Genomic DNA, 20,018 nt, shown 5'->3' on the forward strand with positions numbered 1-20,018 from the left:
TATGATGGTTGAAGTTGGCAACAATCATGATTGTAGATTCTTATTGAAATAGAGAAACAAATTCAAATTTAGTTCGAATTGCAGCGGTAGTATAGACATTTGGAATGCACTAAAATGTTGGTATGAGTAGGTTACATGCATTATACAGCTAGCGAAAAAAATTTATCGGACATAACATGGATTCATACTCTCTCCTTCCATCTATATAGGGCGTAATGAGATTTTTAAGACCGCCTTTGACTATTGAAAAGATTAATAGTACATGACATGCACAATGTGAAAATTATATCATTGAAAGAACCTTTCATAGACAAATTTAACGGTGTGCTTTGTGTAAGTTGCATGTCATATATCATTGCTCTAATATTTGGTCAAAGTTAGCATCGAAAAACGCATTAGGCCCTATATAGATGGAAGGAGGGAGTAGCTTTCAATAGCATTTGTATAGTAAAATGGGGCAAGACTCTCTCTTTGTGTGGTGTGAATAGTTTTATTTTTTTCATTTTCTTTTTGGTTGAGGGAAGTGCGAATTGATTTGCTACGTATAAGTACAAAATTACTACACGTTAGGCTTGTCCCTAAAATTCAATCTGCATCTTGTTATATCCCGAAAATTCAGATATCGTGCTCCCAAAACTGGCGCCTTCACAACCCGCGCCTTGCTATCCCGAAATTACAACGCACGCGAAAACTCCCTCCAGCTGACAAATCCCAACACGTGAAATCCCCCTTCTAACCCTGAGCCAAAAGGGCCGCTAGTTCAAATTGGTGGGGGGTACTTTTGTAACACACCCTACATTTTGGACAAGCGCGTCCCTAAGTCATGCTTCACCCCCTCCCATTGCCCCCTTTTCGCCATTCGAAATCCCAGGCCGCCATAACCTCTCCGCTCCAGCCGCGAAACCCCACCCTCCTCCGTCCGCCACGTCACTGCTGCCCAGCCGGAGCCTCTTCGCCGATGACGTCATCCACCGCAACAGCTCAACGTCCCTCGTCCACCTCCCCGGATGAGGATCCATCGTCCATCTCGCTGTCCCGCCGGTTCAGCCGCCCCGTCCTCCACCTCCAAGGAGCTGCTCCGACGATCGCCTCGTCTATCATGGCTGCTCCATCCCCATAGCGCCGCTTTAACCTGCTCCACCGGAACCGCAACATCCTCACCGACTCCTCGGACAAAGCCGAGGCCTACTCGGCTCCACCAAAGAGGTTGTACACTCGTCGCATGGCACCTTCTCCTTAACTCGACCTCCTGGCGCCAACGGTGCTCCATCCCGCACCCCCATGGAGCGGCTACCTTGAAGTCGGCGCCACGGGCGACATCTCCACGGCGGCTCTCCCCCAGTGCGAGGCCCCTTCAGCTGCGGCGTCCATACCAGCCGGATCTGCTGCTGCTGCTGCTGCTCCGGCTCTCGCTTGCTCGCTCGCGCTACTGCTGCTACTCCGGCTCTCGCTTGATCGCTCGCTCGCCCAGCTGCTACTGCTGCTCTCCCCCTCACTCGTGCTGCTGCTCTGCTCTAATTAAGCCACACTTCAGTCGACTGAATCGACTTTTGGGTCAGTCGATTTTCAGGGGTTGGGGGGCTCGCCGGAATTAAGGAAAAACCACCCGCAGCAGGGACGGGGGCTCGCCGGACAGGTACCCCACTATCTATCTTAGGGTTCAGGGTGGGGGTGGGGGCCTAGATGGCTGGCCGGGGCGGCGGTGGCGAGATATTTCGGGGCGGCGAGGCGGCACTGGGGCCGGCGATGAGGCCGGTGGTGGCTGACGGCTCAGGGGGGGTGCAGCTTGAAGATGAAATGCAGGCCTCCCTAAACTACATGTGAAGTGCCTCTCTACGACCATTGCATTCAGTTTCCACAGTAAATTTCAGTTTCGATAGTTAAGTTCAGAGTCAACAGTTTTTACCTCATCTGTTGTAGTCAGGTGGTTTTTGGTGATGTTAATTTTACATCCATTTTACATCATCTATTGGAGATGCTATTATTATCCCACTTGAGATTGACGATGTATGTCTTGTTCTGCTTCAGCTTGACGTCTTACGGCTCACCGGAATTGCTCCAACGGCAGAATGATCCATCACAACAGAGCAGTGCCCTGGACATCGTCTACAGATTCCTCAAATCTTTCTCCATACCTCCGACAGCCACCTCTGCCTCAACTGCTTCAGCGACCAACCCAATGATGCTGGGGTCGACACGGCTACGGCAAAGAGGTTGTACACTTGTTGCATCACTTATTACTATACATTCACGTCGATCCATTAGGGCTATTTTGGTTCAACGGAAAGACGTTGATCCACTGGTTGGTACCATCACTCTAAATTTTTGCATGCTCTCCTTACATAATCTCACCATATTTTTTTCGTATGCATGTCAGATACTGTACACAGTCATGCTGAATATGTAGAGAAAAAGAGAAGAGTTTTGTGCGGCAATACAATGTCATGCAGACATCGTTCCATAGTGGGTTCGATGGCAAACCCTCCCCACCCCTCTCCAGATTGTAATCCAGAGGAAGATATCTGTTCTGAGGCGGATTCAGACGCCGCTGACTACTCCTATTTACCCCCAAGGTGTTTGCTCTACCTTGGCATGATGATGTTAGTCATATCATGCATATGTTGCCTTGCAGTGCCTACTTTTGACATCATATATGTGATCTGCTTAGTTTAGACATGTTCTGTAATGCCACCTGTTTAGTTTCTATATCATATATGGGAATTATGCAGTCTCATGTCTTTTAGCCAGCCATAATATATGTGAAATGTGCAATGCCATCCTGCTTAATCAAGCATCATATATTTGAATGATATCTTGCCCATCCTTTTCTTCATTACATTTCCATTTGTCGACAATGTTTGTACATTAAACTACTCTTCCTGTGAATCATCCATTTGGGTGGGAGATGGAAAAATCTGGAGCGAAAACAAGGCCTTCAGAGCATACAGTGCTACCTGTCGAAGCAGATCTCTTGTTGGGTCCTGATAGCTCCTCAGAGATGGATTCAGAGATAGATGACCAGTCCTATTCCCCCACTGAGGTGTATGCTCTAACTTGGCACGGTTATACTACTCATATCATACATACGATGTCTTGCACTGCATAGTTTAGACATCATATACACAATATTCAACACCACGTTCTTAGTTCAGACATCATATCAAATGCCCTCTGTTTAGCATATAAATCACATATGTGAATTAAATGATGCGATCCTGATTACTTAGATAACATGTAGGTGAATTATGTCATGCGATCCTGTTTAGTTATTCATCATATCTTTGAATTATGTTATGCTATGCTATCTAGTTTAGATAGACATCATGTATGTGAAATTATATCATGCTACCCATTTTAGTTAAACAATATACATGTCAACTATTTCATGCCCTCTTTTGTCCACACTATCTATTGCATCTGTCTCTCATACAATGTTTGTACATTCAACTATGTTTCCTGTTTATCAGCCATTTGAATTGGAGCGGGTGATGCCAGTATCTAGCGGACTAAAAACATGGTCTTCAAATAAAACAATGCTTCCTCTTGGTGGAGATAGCACCCCGGTTGTACATGCACAAGAACCAACCCTACCACACATAACCTAAACTCTCACTGATTGTACCCCTACAGCGATGGACAGAGAACCAGCTTCACCCAATCTAACCCCAACCCCAGCCGATAGTAACCCAGTTCCTGTTGACACAACACCATCTCCACCACAGAGCTCCCAAACAAGAGCAGTTAGTAAGGCAGCTCCAGTGCCCAAAGGGCCAGTACTATCACGGCGAACCCCAACTCCACCAGTTAGTACGCCTATTCCTGTGGAGGAAGCACAACCAGATAGTCGTAGTTTAGCATCTATCGCATTTGATGTTGTTAAATCGTATGTGCGTATCTTCCCATCTAGGAAATATTATACTAAAGATGAAGGAAAATGCCAGTTGCAGGTGTTTGTCTGGGAGTTATGTGTAAGTAATGTTATTCATGGCAATTACTTTGCTTCATCCCATACATCCTACCTCCATGATGGTTATAATACAGCAAATTTTCCCATTTTTCTCTATAGAGAAGGACCTATTTGGAAACTCTGGATGAGGTAACATGTGCTAATACCTCTGCTATCTTCAAGAATGCTTGGTGGCAGTATCGAAATTACCTGAAGAAAACATACTTCACCGGCAAAGAAACTCATCAAATTCCCTTACGTTCTCCTGAGACACTTTTACTGGACGATGACTAGGAACGCCTTGTTCTGTACTGGTCCTGAACGAAGAATGTGGTAAGGTCTATGAGCTCATTTTCTATTTTTAAGTATTATATTCTTATGTCTTACTATACTCTGTTCATATAGAACAAGTGCCTAAACCTGGAGAACAATTGTTCTAATTTAAGATTCCATTGCTATCATAGTTCAAAAAAGCACTAGGCGTTAATTGTGCGTTTTGCTACCGCCTTGTGCTTTAGTGACCAAAGTGCATGCTTATGCGCAGTTATGCACAGATTATGCGTAGTTATGTGCATTGCATTTTTCCAATGCCTAGAGCCTAGGCGCGCTTAAGCGCTCGCTTAGGCGCGCCTTTTTTAACTATGATTGCTTTGCTCTTGTATCACTGTATTTACTCATACAAACTTATTTTTAAATTGAAGGATCCAATCGAAACTCCAATGGTACAACAGGTATGTTCACGCATGTTTCTCTAACAGGTTTGCTCTTATCAATAGCTCTGTTGATTTCAATTTCAATGTGTATACAGTTGACTTTCATATCATGCACATTACTAGCATCACAACAGAGCCAATAGTGTTGTTGTACATGTAGACATGTGGTACCCATCTGAAATCTTGTTGTGCCGTGTAGTTTCACACGCTTTGTATTGTTTCACTGGTGCTTTGTCTTGAACTGATATGATTTGAACCGTGTCTCCATTTTGATTTGGCAAGACAATGCAGTGACCATAGGACATAGATATATGTTTGTTTGATGCTTTTATTATGTACTAGTACTTGGCAATAGAAGACTTGGTAGTTTAATCCTGTCCACCTTACTAATGAACTGGTTCACCGAAATGAGTTTCACATACTAGTACATGCTAAACTTGTTATGTGTCTGCTTGTTTCTTCTTTTAGAATGCTGACAGAATATTGGGGAAGAGTGCCTTATTAAGCAATGGTAAAGGAAGTAATGCAGATAAGGTTCAGGATAGTGACACGTCCTTGTTGGTCTCCAACAAAGCTGATAAAACAGCTAAGGAAGACTATCTTGAAGACAGCGAGACAACCCCAAAGTCCTGTCTTGGTTTAGTGTTCGAGTTACTGGCCACTACCGCTTGCACAAGCTATTCAAACTCACTCTCTGAATCAGTTTGGTTTCTTGAGTCTCAACTACAAGCTGAAAGACATCGATCAGCTGTGCTGCGACAAGAAGCGGAAGGACTGCGGAAGTCCCTGGAGCATTCAGATGCATACTTTCTGGTGCAACAACAAGTGTTGGAGGATTTTAGCACCAAACAGGACAAAGCTAATCAGCTTGCTAAGCTTATTGCCAGCATGGTGGATACCCAGGATAACGTGTCTTGAGCTCTTCTGAAGTTGTTTCAGTTATGCTCTTGTTTTGCTGCCGCGTTTATTTGCACTGGTGGCCAATTTTGACGGCCAGTGTATGTAATGTGCTGCTTTGTTCCCTATATTTGCACTGGTGGCGAACTTTGATGCCCAGTGGATGTAATATGTGTAATAGCGGTAATAGGCTAGCGTTAATTGCTTGCTTATTTATTTCCTTATTGTCTTGTTTAGTTGTTTGCTTGTAGTCACTGCAGTTCTTTTTCTGTATTTTTCTAGCCACAATAGCCTATTTTCGATAACTAGGCCAAAATAATCATGGCAACACACGGACTGTTGTAACCATGGGCCTCCTGCAGGCCGTATGATCCATGGGCCTTCGTCCGGCCGTAGGATCCATTGGCCTTCTATACGGGTCGTAGGATCCATCGGCCTTCTATACGGGCCTTACGGTCCATGGGCCTTCTACGGGCCGTAGGGTCCATGGGCCTTCTACGGGCCATACGATCCATGGGCCTTCTATGGGCCGTACTATCCATAGGACTCATACGGGTCGTAGGATCCATGGGCCTTCTACGGGGCGTATCATCATTTCGCCAATCATGGGCCGTACTATTCGTGGACCATAACGGGCCGTTAATAGGCCGTATTTGATAACTCTATGAAAACAGCCCAATGGTTTTTTTACACGAAAACGGTCCAACGTATTAACGGTCCGCAAACGGGCCGACTGTAACGACGGGCTAAATTTGGCCCACAAGCAAAAAATGACAGTAAAGGGCCATATGTAACCGAATGCTGCAAATGAGCCCAAGAATCAATGGTCCCTAAGAAGGCCGAAAGATAACTTGGGCTGGAAACGGCCCAATGGAATAATGGGCCGTTAATGGGTATAAAGTGATACACTGTTCATTACGGGCCAGTTTCACCACGGGCTGTTAATGGGCCAAGAGTTACAAAGGTCCTCATATGGGCCGAAAGAAGTCATGGGTCACACATGGGCCGGAAGTTAAAACGAGCTGAATCATATTGGACGGCCCAGATGAAGCTACTGGGCCTAATTTGGATATTGCGTAATGGGCCCTGGGTTAGTGGGCTGTAAATGAGCTATATGCGAACAGGCCGTTAACAGGCTTTCCGTGGGCCGGCCCGCCACCTTTTGACCAAGTCAAACGGGCCGGCCTTTTCACAGGAATGGGCCTTTGTTGGGCCGTGCCACGTGTCGCCGTATCATAGGCGCCTTCGGTCCAATGAGCAGATGACATCTGTCCCAACGGTGAGCCGACACGTGTTTCCTCCAGCCAATGATGATTTTACACGTGGAAAATCCCCATTGGTCGGGGCTGTTAATGGGTTATCGGATCCGAAACCCAACCCGATAGCTTAACGGCGTTCCGTTACGGTGGATGCCACGTGTCGGTCACCCTTGACGAAAGCACTTCTGTGATGTGCGATTTGTCGTCATGGAAGTGGACACTTCCGTGATGATAATTTTGGTAATGTCATGGAACACTTCTACGATAGCACAGGTATGACTATCTTGATTCTATCATAAAATCATCATGGATGTACATGCATGACAGAAAATGCGACCTACTGTGACAAACACGTATCATCACGGAAGTGTATTTTTTTGTAGTGGTTGGAGACGTATCAACTCCCCCAAGCTTAAACCTTTGCTTGTCCTCAAGCAATTCAGTTGATAAACTAAAAGTGATAAAGAAAAACTTTTACAAACTCTATTTGCTCTTGTTGTTGTAAATATGTAAAGCCAGCATTCAAGTTTTCAGCAAAGATTATAAACTAACCATATTCACAATAGCACTTAGGTCTCATATTTACTCATATCAATGGCATAATCAGCTAGCGAGCAATAATAATAAAACTCGGATGACAACACTTTCTCAAAACAATCATAATATGATATAACAAGATGGTATCTCGCTAGCCCTTTCTGAGACCACAAAACATAAATGCAGAGCACCTTTAAAGACCAAGGACTGACTAACCATTGTAATTCATGGTGAAAGAGATCCAGTCAAGTCATACCCAATATAGACTAATAGTAATGAATGGCAAATGATAGTGTGCTCTCCAGCGGGTGCTTTTTAATAAGAAGGATGATAACTCAACATAAAACTAAATAGATAGGCCCTTCGTAGAGGGAAGCAGGGATTTGTAGAGGTGCCAGAGCTCGATTTTAAAATAGAGATGAATAACATTTTGAGCGGCATACTTTCACTGTCAACGCAACAACTATGAGATGGCGATATCTTCCATGCTACATACATTATAGGAAGTTCCCAAACAGAATGGTAAAAGTTTATACTCCCCCCCACCAACAAGCATCAATCCATGGCTTGCTCGAAACAACGAGTGCCTCCAACTAGCAACAGCCCTGGGGGAGTTTTGTTTAATTATTTTGATTTGCTTTGATCTTTTTGATCATGGGACTGGGCATCCCAGTTACCAGCCATTTTCTCGTGAATGAGGAGCGGAGTCCACTCCTCTTGAGAATAACCCACCTAGCATGGAAGATACAGACAACCCTAGTTGAAACATGAGCTGCTCGAGCATACAAAACATAATTTCATTTGAAGGTTTGGAGTTTGGCACATACAAATTTACTTGGAACGACAGGTAGATACCGCATATAGGAAGGTATGGTGGACTCATATGGAAAAACTTTGGGGTTTAAGGATTTTGGATGCACAAGCAGTATTCCCTCTTAGTACAGGTGAAGGCTAGCAAAAGACTGGGAAGCGACCAACTGAGAGAGCGACAACAGTCATAAATATCGTGAAGGCTATGTTGATTTATTTCAACTACATGTATGAACATGTGCCAAGTCGAGTCATTCAAGTCATTCAAAGGAGGATACCATCCCATCATACCACATCATAATCATTTTAATAGCATGTTGGCACGCAAGGCAAACCATTATAACTCATAGCTAATTAAGCATGGCACAAGCAACTATAATCTCTAAATGTCATTGCAAATATGTTTACTTCATAATAGGCTAAATCAAGAATGACGAATTCATCATATTTACAAAAACAAGAGAGGTCGAGTTCATACCAGCTTTTCTCATCTCAATCACTCCATCATATATCATCATTATTGCCTTTCACTTGCACGACCGAACGATGTGTATAATAATAATAGTGCACGTGCATTGGACTAAGCTGGAATCTGCAAGCATTCAACTCAAGTGAGAAGACAAAGTAATATGGGCTCTAAGTTAAATAAACAATCATGCATAAGAGAGCCACTAAACATTTTCAATATGGTCTTCTACTCTAGACCCCCAAAGGAAAGAAAAGAAAATAAAACTATTTACACGGGAAAGCTCCCAACAAGTAAGACAAGAACGAGAAATCTTTTTGGGTCTTCTTTTTAATTACTACTACAGGCATGGAAAGGAAACTAACTAATTTTTTTGATTTTTCTTAAGATTTATCAAACACACAAGAAGAAAGCTAGAAAAAGAAAATTAAACTAGCATGGATAATACAATGAAAGAGTATGAGCACCGACGACTAGAATAGTGTGTGAACATGAATGTAAGGTCGGTGAGAGATACATACTCCCCCTGGCAGATATCCGAAGTTATAACTAGGTTCGTACTGAGATGCAGCAGCAAATGCATCCTCAGCTGCAGCATGTTGGCGAGCCGCCTCCTCTCTCCCCTCGTGTTCAGCTACCTCCTCCCTGGTAACAACATATCTTCGTTTTGCCTGGTAATCAAAAAGGGAAGGAGCAGGGAGAGTAACATGGACAGAGCTACGTCTGTCAAAGATTAGTCGATACTGGAGGAATTGTTCATTCCTCAGAAGAAAATGATGTTTGACCATCGCGTCATAATCTAAATAAGCAGGAAGCAACTCCATATCCTCCTCTCGTGGGGCTATAGCAAGATAATTAGCAACACAGGTCGCATAAATCCCTCCAAATAAATCTCCAGATGTACCATTATTATGCAACCTACGTGCAACTATTGCCCCCAAGTTGTAATCTTTATTACCTAACACAGCACTCTTGAGGACACAAAGATCAGGGACACACATGTGACATGCTTCATCTTTACCGTTAATGCATCTACAAATGAAGAGAGCAAAGTAATGTATAGCAGCAAATTGAATGCTCCCTATGGTAGCTTCTGCTATATCCCTAGATTCTCCCACAGCAATACTAGCAAGAAAGTCTTTATATTCAGATCTGTGGGGTTCATGAACATTACCCCACTGCGGGAGTTTGCAAGTAGTTGTAAAATCTTCTAAGTCCATGGTATAAATTATCATAAATATCAAACAGGACACTCCAAGAATTATGTGAAGATTTATATTTAAACCTTCTTACGAATGAATCAGTCAATTGATAGTACTGAGGACACTTATCTTGTAAAGTCCTCAAGATCGGCATTATGCACATATGCGTCAAATTCATCCTTAATGCCTGCTTTGATCATAAACTCTTCTGATGGCCACTCACAAGCTCGCACTTCTACGTCCCTTGGTGGTTCATCGTCTTGCTCACGCATAGCACGCCTGGGTCCTCTCTTTGTTGAGGAACCACCTTGGTACATTCTCCTAGACATATTTCTTTTTCTGAAAAATTTCTAAATTTTTTAGTAACTTCAAAAAAGTGAATAAAACTAAACAAGATTGGTAGCAACTACTCCTACAAGTGCCTAGAGCCTATATCATGCATTAGAATTACTTGAGACCTCATAAATTTGACATGCAAGCTCAAGAACAGGGTCACCTATCCAGCAAAAAATTGCAATGAATAAAGCACTAGAACAAAAAGTAATTGGATCAATGGAGGAGTCACATACCAAGCAACAATCTCCCAAAGCAGTTTTGTGAATGGAGCTTTGAGCAAGGAGATCAAAAATCACAGCAAAATGAGCTAGAACTCGTGCTTGAGCTAGATGGTGATTTTTTTGGGAAGAAGATGGAGTGTGTGGGTGCAGGAATAAGTGGAGGGGGGCCACCATGGGCCCACGAGACAGGGGGGCGTGCCCAGGGGTGTGGGCGTGCCCTCCACCCTCGTGGTCAGGTGCTTGCCCCCCTGCAGTGTTTTCAGTGCCTAAAATCCTCAAATATTCCATAAAAACTCATACTAAATTTGTAGGGCATTTGGAGCACTTTTTTTTGGGATAATTTTTTATTGCATGGATAATTCAGAAAACGAACAGATAATACTATTTTTGCTCTATTTATTCTAAATAACAGAAAGTAAAAAGAGGGTACAGAAGGTTGTGCCTTCTAGTTTCATCCATCTCATGATCATCAAAATGAATCCACTAACAAGGTTGATCAAGTCTTGTTAACAAACTCATTCCTAATAACACAGAACCAGAGACATTTCGAATAACACTAGGCTACCTCAACGGGGATATGAACATCTCCAACAATAAAAATATCATATTTTTTCTTGATAGTAGAAAGAGGAAATTCAAAACCTCCAATAATAATAGTTGGAGTTTTTCCAATAGAATTGATGCTATGAACTTGAGGTTGTTTCCTCGGAAAGTGTATCGTATGCTCATTACCATTAACATGAAAAGTGACATTGCCTTTGTTGCAATCAATAACTGCCCTTGGAGTATTCAAAAAGGGTCTACCAAGGATAATCGACATAGTATCGTCCTCGGGAATATCAAGAATAACAAAATCCGTTAAAATAGTGACATTTGCAACCACAATAGTCACATCCTCACAAATACCGACAGGTATAGCATTTTATTTATCGGCCATTTGCAAAGATATTTCAGTAGGTGTCAACTTATTCAATTCAAGTCTACGATATAAAGAGAGAGGCATAACACTAACACCGGCTCCAAGATCACATAAAGCAGTTTTAACATAATTTCTTTTAATGGAGCATGGTATAGTTGGTACCCCTGGATCTCCCAGTTTCTTTGGTATTCCACCTTGAAAAGTATAATTAGCAAGAATGGTGGAAATTTTAGCTTCTGGTATCTTTCTTTTATTTGTAATGATATCTTTCATGTACTTAGCATAAGGATTTAATTTAAGCATATCAGTTAAGCGCATACGTAAGAAGATAGGTCTAATCATTTCAGCAAAGCGCTCAAAATCCTCATCATCCTTTGTCTTGGATGGTTTAGGAGGAAAGGGCATGGGTTTCTGAACCCATGGTTCTCTTTCTTTACCGTGCCTCCTAGCAACAAAATCTCTCTTATCATAATGTTGATTCTATGATTGTGGGTTATCAAGATCAATAGCAGGTTCAACCTCTACTTCATTGTTATTGCTAGGTTGAGCATCAACATAAACATTATCATTAACATTATCACTAGGTTCATGTTCGTCACCTGATTGTGTTTCAGCATCAGAAATAGAAATATCATTGGGATTCTCAGGTGTGTCTACAACAGGTTCACTAGAAGCATGCAAAGTCCTATCATTTTTCTTTTCTTCTTTAAAGAACTAGGTGCCTCTAAATTATTTCTCTGAGAATCTTGCTTGATTCTCTTAGGGTGGCCTTCAGGATACAAAGGTTCATGAGTCATTCTACCAGTTCTAGTAGCCATTCTAACAGAAAAGTCATGCTTATTATTTAATTCATCAAGCAAATCACTTTGAGCTTTAAGTACTTGCTCCACTTGAGTGGTAACCATAGAAGCATATTTGCTAATGAGTTTAAGTTCACCTTTAACTCTAGCCATATAATCACTCAAGCGTCCTATATCGAAAGCATTATTCTTTAATTATCTACCAACATAAGCATTAAAACTTTCTTGTCTAGCCATAAAGTCATCAAATTTATCTAAACATGGGCTATGAAATTTAGTAGACGGGATTTCAACTTTATCATATCTATAGAGAGAATTTACCTTTACTACCTGTGTCGGGTTATCAAGACAATGTATTTCTTTGACAGGCGGTATATTAAGACCATGTATTTCTTCAATAGGAGGTAAATTCTTAACATCTTTAGCTTTAATACCTTTTTCTTTCAATGATTTCTTTGCATCTTGCATATCTTCAGGACTGAGAAATAAAACACCCCTCTTCTTCGGAGTAGGTTTAGGAATAGGCTCAGGAGTTGGCTCAATTGGCTCAGGAATTGACTCAGGAAGAGTCCAAGTATTTTCATTAGTCAGCATATTATTCAATAGTAATTCAGCTTGGTCGACTGTTCTTTCCCTGAAAACACAACCAACACAACTATCCAAGTAGTCCTTGGAAGCATCGGTTAGTCCATTATAAAAGACATCAAGTATTTCATTTTTCTTAAGAGGGTGATAAGGCAAAGCATTAAGTAATCGGAGAAGCCTCCCCCAAGCTTGTGGGAGACTCTCTTCTTTGATTTGCAAAAAATTATATATTTCCCGCAAGGCAGCTTGTTTCTTATGAGCAGGGAAATATTTAGGAGAGAAGTAATAAATCATATCCTGGGGACTACGCACGCAACCAGGATCAAGAGAATTAAACCAAGTTTTAGCATCACCCTTCTATGAGAACGGAAATATCTTAAGGATATAATAATAGCGAGACTTCTCATCATTAGTAAACAGGGTGGCTATATCATTTAACTTGGTAAGATGTGCCACAATAGTTTAAGATTCATAGCCATAAAAAGGATTGGATTCTACCAAAGTAATAATCTCAGGATCAACAGAGAATTCATAATCCTTATCTGTAACATAGATAGGTGAAGTAGCAAGAGAGGGGTCAGGTTTCATTCTAGCATTAATAGATTGCTGCTTCCATTTAGCTAATAACTTCTTAAGATCATATCTATCTTTGCAAGCAAAAATAGTTCTAGTAGCTTCCTCATCCATAACATAACCCTCAGGAACAACAGGCAATTCATAATCAGGGGGAGAACTTTCATCATCGCTATCATCAATAATATCATCATTAATAATTTCTTCATTCTCTCTAACCCTAGCAAGTTGTTCATCAAGAAATTCACCTAATGGTAAAGTAGTATCATGCACAGAAGTAGGTGCATCATAAGTATCATGCATACCAGAAGTGGCATCATCAATAACATGCGACATATCAGAATTCAAAGCAGTAGCAGGTTTAGGTGTCGCAAGCTTACTCAAAACAGAAGGAGAATCTAGTGCAGAGCTAGATCGCAGTTCCTTACCTCCCCTCGTAGTTGAGGGAAAAATCTTTGTTCTTTTGTCTTTCAAGTTCCTCATAGTGATCAAAGATATAAATCCCAAGTGACTCAAAGAATAGAGCTATGCTCCCCGACAATGACGCCAGAAATTAGTCTTGATAACCCACAAGTGTGGGGGATCACAACAGCTTTCGAGGGTAGAGTATTCAACCCAAATTTATTGATTCGACACAAGGGGAGCCAAAGAATATTCTTAATTATTAGCAGTTGAGTTGTCAATTAAACCACACCTGGATAATTTAGTATCTGCAGCAAAGTATTTAGTAGCAAAGTAGTATGATAATGAAAGTAAAAGTGGCAAAAGTAAAGATAGCAGTTTTGTAGTAATTGTAACAGTAACAACGGAAAAGTAAATAAGCGAAGCACAATATGTGAAAAGCTCGTAGGCATTGGATCAGTGATGGATAATTATGTCGGATGTGATTCCTCATGTAATAGCTATAACATAGGATGACACAGAACTAGCTCCAGTTCATCAATGTAATGTAGGCATGTATTCCGAATATAGTCATATGTGCTTATGGAAAAGAACTTGAATGACATCTTTTGTCCTACCCTCCCGTGGTAGCGGGGTCCTAGTGGAACCTAAGAGATATTAAGGCCTCCTTTTAATAGAGAACCGAAACAAAGCATTAGGACATAGTGAATACATGAACTCCTCAAACTACGGTCATCACCGAGAAGTATCCTGATTATTGTCACTTCGGGGTTGTCGGATCATAACACATAATAGGTGACTATAGACTTGCAAGATAGGATCAAGAACTCACATATATTCATGAAAACATAATAGGTTCAGATCTGAAATCATGTCACTCGGGCCCTAGTGACAAGCATTAAGCATAGCAAAGTCATAGCAACATCATCTCAAAACATAGTGGATACTAGGGATCAAACCCTAACAAAACTAACTTGATTACATGGTAAATCTCATCCAACCAATCACCGTCCAGCAAGCCTACGATGGAATTACTCACGCATGGAGGTGAGTGATGAGGATACAGACCTGGGGTAGGGTCATAGGCCTGACCCATACGTCCTACCCAAGGTCACTACCCCAGAAGATAAGAAGGCCAAGAATCCACTCAACGGTATAATCACTCGACCGTCATTCCCTACTTTCACTCGACCGTATGGGGAATGACTCGACTATATCAAAGACCAGGAGTCGGAATAGCGCACAACGGCCGGACATTCACTCCTTAGTCTTCATGAGAATTAAGAGTATTTAAAACTGCCATTACCAGTAACGCCCTTACTTTATGTACATTAAGCTCCTTATAATGGAGGTGAGCTGGGGTCCTGGCGCACTCTATATAAGCCACCCCCCTCCTCTGGCACAAGGGTTGGCACCCCCTGTAACACAACACACATAAAGCCAATCGACCGCCTCCGGGCACCGAGATGTAGGGCTATTACTTCCTCCGAGAAGGGCCTGAACTCGTAAACCTCATGTGTACATCTTCGCCATAGCTAAGATCTTGCCTCTCCATACCTACCCCCTTTCTACTGTCAGACTTAGAACCACGACAGTTAGTGCCCACCGTGGGGCAGGTGTCTTAGCGACTTGTTGGTGAAGTTGCAAGTTTGTTTTCCGATCATTAGCATGGTTTCCGGCGGCGAGATGGTTGAGGGCCGCGAGATCCGTCTCGGCGTGCTTGTTTTCGTCGCCGACAAGTCGGCGTGGCTCCAAGAAGCTCCGCTCGATGTCGAGGCACTCCCCGTCCGAGGGGCGACGCACTTTCGCGCGTGCATTCGTGGCGTCCTTCTTCGGCAGCCGTCGACCCAGTATCAGTCGGCTCCGGTAGCATCTCTCCTCCGGCTGTTTGTCGCCGCAAGCGATCCGGTCAGTCGCGGCTTCAGCGGTGGGTGAGTCATGCAGTGGCTCGACGTTCGGCCACTCATCAAGTCGCGGCAATCGAGCCCGACGAAACTCTCCACGGCCTGTTCGATCTGTCGACTGGCTCCGTGGAGATGGCGTCCGAGTGCGAGAGCAGCGATCCCGCGGCTGAAGTCTTGATGGTCGATGGTCCGCATGGCCCACCTAGCTTTCGCCGCGAGGACGGCAAAGAGGTTGGCGGCGATCCATCACAGGTCCACGAGGAGTACCATCCCGAACCTCTCTCTTCGCAGCAGAGAGAGGATCTTCGTCGTCGCAACATGGACGCACTTCACACACACATCGTTGGAGAAACTCCCGAGGCTCGGGCCTTGGAGGAGGCGCGCTTGGCTAATTTGGATGAGCACACTCGGCTGGAGAACTTGCAGCACGCTCTCAACGAGCGAGCCCGAGAACGAATTCATGAGTCCAGTCGGCGGCAGCTTTTCCCGCCTCCACCTAAGGTATACCATACTCCGATTCAGAACCTCACTGCTGTGGCCCGAATTGCAGAGTCGATTCAACCATCCCAGTAAGAGGCTGGCCGAGGGTTGGAACAGATCTGGGCCCTGCTCAGAGCAGCAGGAGAGCAGAATTCAGCGGTGTCTCAGTCGCGGAATAGGATACACAGCAGATCCGTGGCAGCGGATACAGTTTAGTCGGCCCATAGCCCAAGATGGCCCCCGCGGCGTGAGGGTCGTGGGCAGTACGGTCGTTAGTTCGACCGCGACAATCGTCATCGGGAGCCAATGCCTCCTCCGAGGAGTGTGTCGTACGTGCCTCGGTAGCATGATGATAGGCGCCGTCACAGGGACGAGCGTAGAGTTCCATTCGACCCAAGGGAGCCAGGCTTTGATGCGAGATCCATTCTCGTCCAAGGCCTGGTCGGCCGAAATAGAGCACATAGAGAAGACCTAGGCAGAGACCGTCCTAGTGGCAGCAGGTCACATGTTTCGGGCCCAGAGTGTTTCAGCACAGCCATCAGGGCTGCAGTGATTCCTCCCAACTTCAGATTAGCAACAGGAGTCAGGAAGTTCACTGGAGAATCCAAGCCTGAAACTTGGCTTGAGGATTACCGAGTGGCTGTGCAGATTGGAGGCGGACACGATGAGATAGCAATGGAGCATCTCCCTCTTATGTTGGAAGGGTCAGCCTAAGCGTGGTTGACTCAGTTGGCCCCGGACAGTATACACAGTTGGGAGGATCTATCTCGAGTGTTTGTGAGGACCTTTGAGGGCACGTGCAAGCGGCCGGCAGGGCTTCCCGAGTTGCAGCATTGTGTGCAGAAGCCGAATGAAACTTTGAGGGAATTCATTCAGAGGTGGACCACTTTGCATCACACGGTGGAGAATGTATCAGAGCATCAGGCACTGTGTCCTTTCAAGGAAGGTGTCAAGTATTGAGAGTTGGTTCTGAAGTTCGGTCGGACTGGGGATATGACTCTGACCCGGATGATGGAGATAGCCACCCGGTATGCTAACGTGGAAGAAGAGGATCGACTCCGTAGCGAGAAGAGTAAACCGGTCGGTCAAGAGGCTAGTGGAGGTGGTTCTAGTCGGAAACAAAAGTATAAAGCCGAACCAGCAGCACCTGGTGAGATTGTAGCAGTAGCTCAAGGAAAGTTTAAGGGAAAACCTAAGGGGCCTGGCCTCCTAAGAAGGTAAAAGATCAAGCAGGAAATGATGTGCTGGACTTGCCATGTCACATCCACACGAAGAAAGATGAGGAAGGTAATCTGATTTACGCAAAGCATACCACTCGACAATGTCAACTCCTGATCCAACAGTTCCGGGAGAAACAGGCCATTGAGATGGACAAGGAGTCGGACAGACATGAGGAGGAAGAGGAAGATGACGGTTACCCCAAGGTCAAGTCCACCCTCATGATTTTTGCCGATGTTGAGAGCAAGAGTCGGTTGAAGGTCATCAACAGAGAAGTGAACATGGTTGCTCTGGCGACGACGACCACATACTTGAAATGGTATCAGACAGCCATCACATTCGACCAGTCAGACCATCCTGCTCGCGTAGTCACCCCCTGGAAGGCAAGCGCTGGTGGTCGACCCAGTGGTTGGTGGCACTCGACTGACTAAAGTGCCGATGGATGGAGGCAGCAGCCTAAATATCCTGTATGCTGAAACCTTGAAGGGGATGGGCATCCCGACGTCCAAGCTTAGCGAGAGCAACATGAGATTTCACAGCGTTATTCCCGGAAAGAAGGCCGAGTCACTCGGCCAGATCACTCTCGACGTGGTTTTTGGTGACTCCAAGCATTACCGGAAAGAAAAGTTGACGTTTGAAGTCGTGGATTTCCAGAGTGCTTATCACACCATCCTAGGGAGATTGGCGTATGCACGTTTCATGGCTCAACCGTGTTATGTGTACCTCAAGCTGAAGATGCCTGGTCCCAAAGGTGTGATCACGGTCACTGGCAATCTGCAGAAAGCAGAAGAATGTTTCCAGAAAGGTTCCAAAATCGCCGATGCATAGATGGCGGCGGTTGAATTCCATGAGTATCAGAAGAGTGCGGATCCGAGTGATTTGCTCCAAGCCAAGAAGCCTGCGATGGAATCTGCGTTTCAGTCGAGTGGTGAAACAAAGCCGATTCATATTCACCCAACTGATACCAATGCTGCACCGACTCATATATCAACGACGCTCGACAGCAAATAGGAAGAAGCGCTCATCCAGTTCCTCCATGAGAACTGGGACATCTTCGCATGGAAACCCTCTAACATGCCAGGTGTACCCAAAGGACTGGCTGAGCACCGTTTGCGTGTCGACCCCAAGGTAAAACCCATCAAAGAGCACCTTTGGCGGTCCGCCGTTCAGAAGAGAAAAGAAATCGTTAAGGAAGTGGCTCGACTGTTGCAGCAGAGTTCATCCGTGAAATCTACCACTCCGAGTGTCTTGCCACTGTCGTCATGGTTCCCAAGAAGGACGATTCACTTTGCATGTGCATTGATTTCAAGCATATCAATCAGGCCTGCCCGAAAGATCACTTCCCTCTCCCCCGTATCGATCAAATTGTTGACTCGACTGTGGGGTGTGAGCGCTTGTCTTTTTTAGATGCCTATTCTGGGTATCATCAGATCCGACTGTATGGTCCCGATGAAATAAAAATAGCCTTCATCACCCCATTCGGGTGCTTTTGCTATGTCACCATGCCATTCGGTCTTAAAAACGCCGGAGCCACGTTCATGAGAATGACCCAGAAGTGCCTGCTCACTCAAATCAGTCGGAATGTGGAGGCATACATGGATGACATCGTGATCAAGTCTCATAAAGGTTTTGACCTGTTGACTGATCTCGCAGAAACCTTTGCCAACCTAAGAAGGTACGATATCAAGCTTAACCCATCAAAGTGCACATTCAGAGTTCCAGGAGGAAAACTGCTTGGTTTTCTCGTTTCCAAACGAGGGATCGACGCCAATCCAGAAAAAGTTGATACCATCCTCCGAATGAAACGCCCCGTGCGAGTGCATGACGTTCAGAAGCTGAATGGTTGTTTGACCGCCTTGAGTCGATTCATCTCTCGTCTCAGTGAAAAGGCCTTGCCTCTCTACCAATTGATGAAGAAATCTGATAAGTTCGAGTGGTCTGAAGAAGATGATGCAGCATTTGCAGAGCTCAAAACCCTGCTTTCCACCCAGCCGGTGCTCGCTGCGCCAATCAGCAAAGAGCCTTTACTGCTTTACATTGCAGCCACTGGACAAGTTGTCAGGACAGTACTCACAGTCGAGCGAGAAGAGGAAGGAAAAGCGTACAAGGTTCAACGCCCAGTTTATTATCTCTCTGAAGTTTTGACTCCGTCCAAGCAGCGCTACCCTCATTATCAGAAGCTTGTCTATGGAATTTACATGACCATGAAGAAGGTTGCACATTACTTCTCTGATCACTCTATTACAGTCGTCAGCGATGCACTGTTGTCTGAGATCCTAAATAATAGAGATGCAACTGGTCGAGTAGAAAAATGGGCGATTGAACTCCTTCCACTGGACATCAAGTTTGAGGCAAAGAAAGCTATCAAGTCCCAAGCAATCGCGGATTTCCTTGCCGAGTGGATTGAACAGCAACTACCGACTCAAGTTCACTCGGAACATTGGTCCATGTTCTTTGATGGTTCCGAGATGCTAAACGGGTCAGGTGCTGGAGTAGTATTGGTGTCCCCCCGTGGAGACAAGCTCAATTGTGTTCTCCAGATTCACTTTGATTCCTCCAATAATGAAGCAGAATACGAAACGCTTCTATATGGGCTGCGTATGGCCATTTCACTCGGCGTCCGTCACCTCATGGTGTATGGCGATTCAGATTTGGTGGTTAACCAGGTGATGAAAGAATGGGATGTCAGAAGTCCAGCCATGACTGGTTACTGCAACGCTGTCAGGAAGCTGGAAAAGAAGTTTGAGGGG

This window comes from Triticum aestivum, chromosome 5B, assembly GCF_018294505.1.
Source record: "Triticum aestivum cultivar Chinese Spring chromosome 5B, IWGSC CS RefSeq v2.1, whole genome shotgun sequence".
Lineage (NCBI taxonomy): Eukaryota > Viridiplantae > Streptophyta > Magnoliopsida > Poales > Poaceae > Triticum > Triticum aestivum.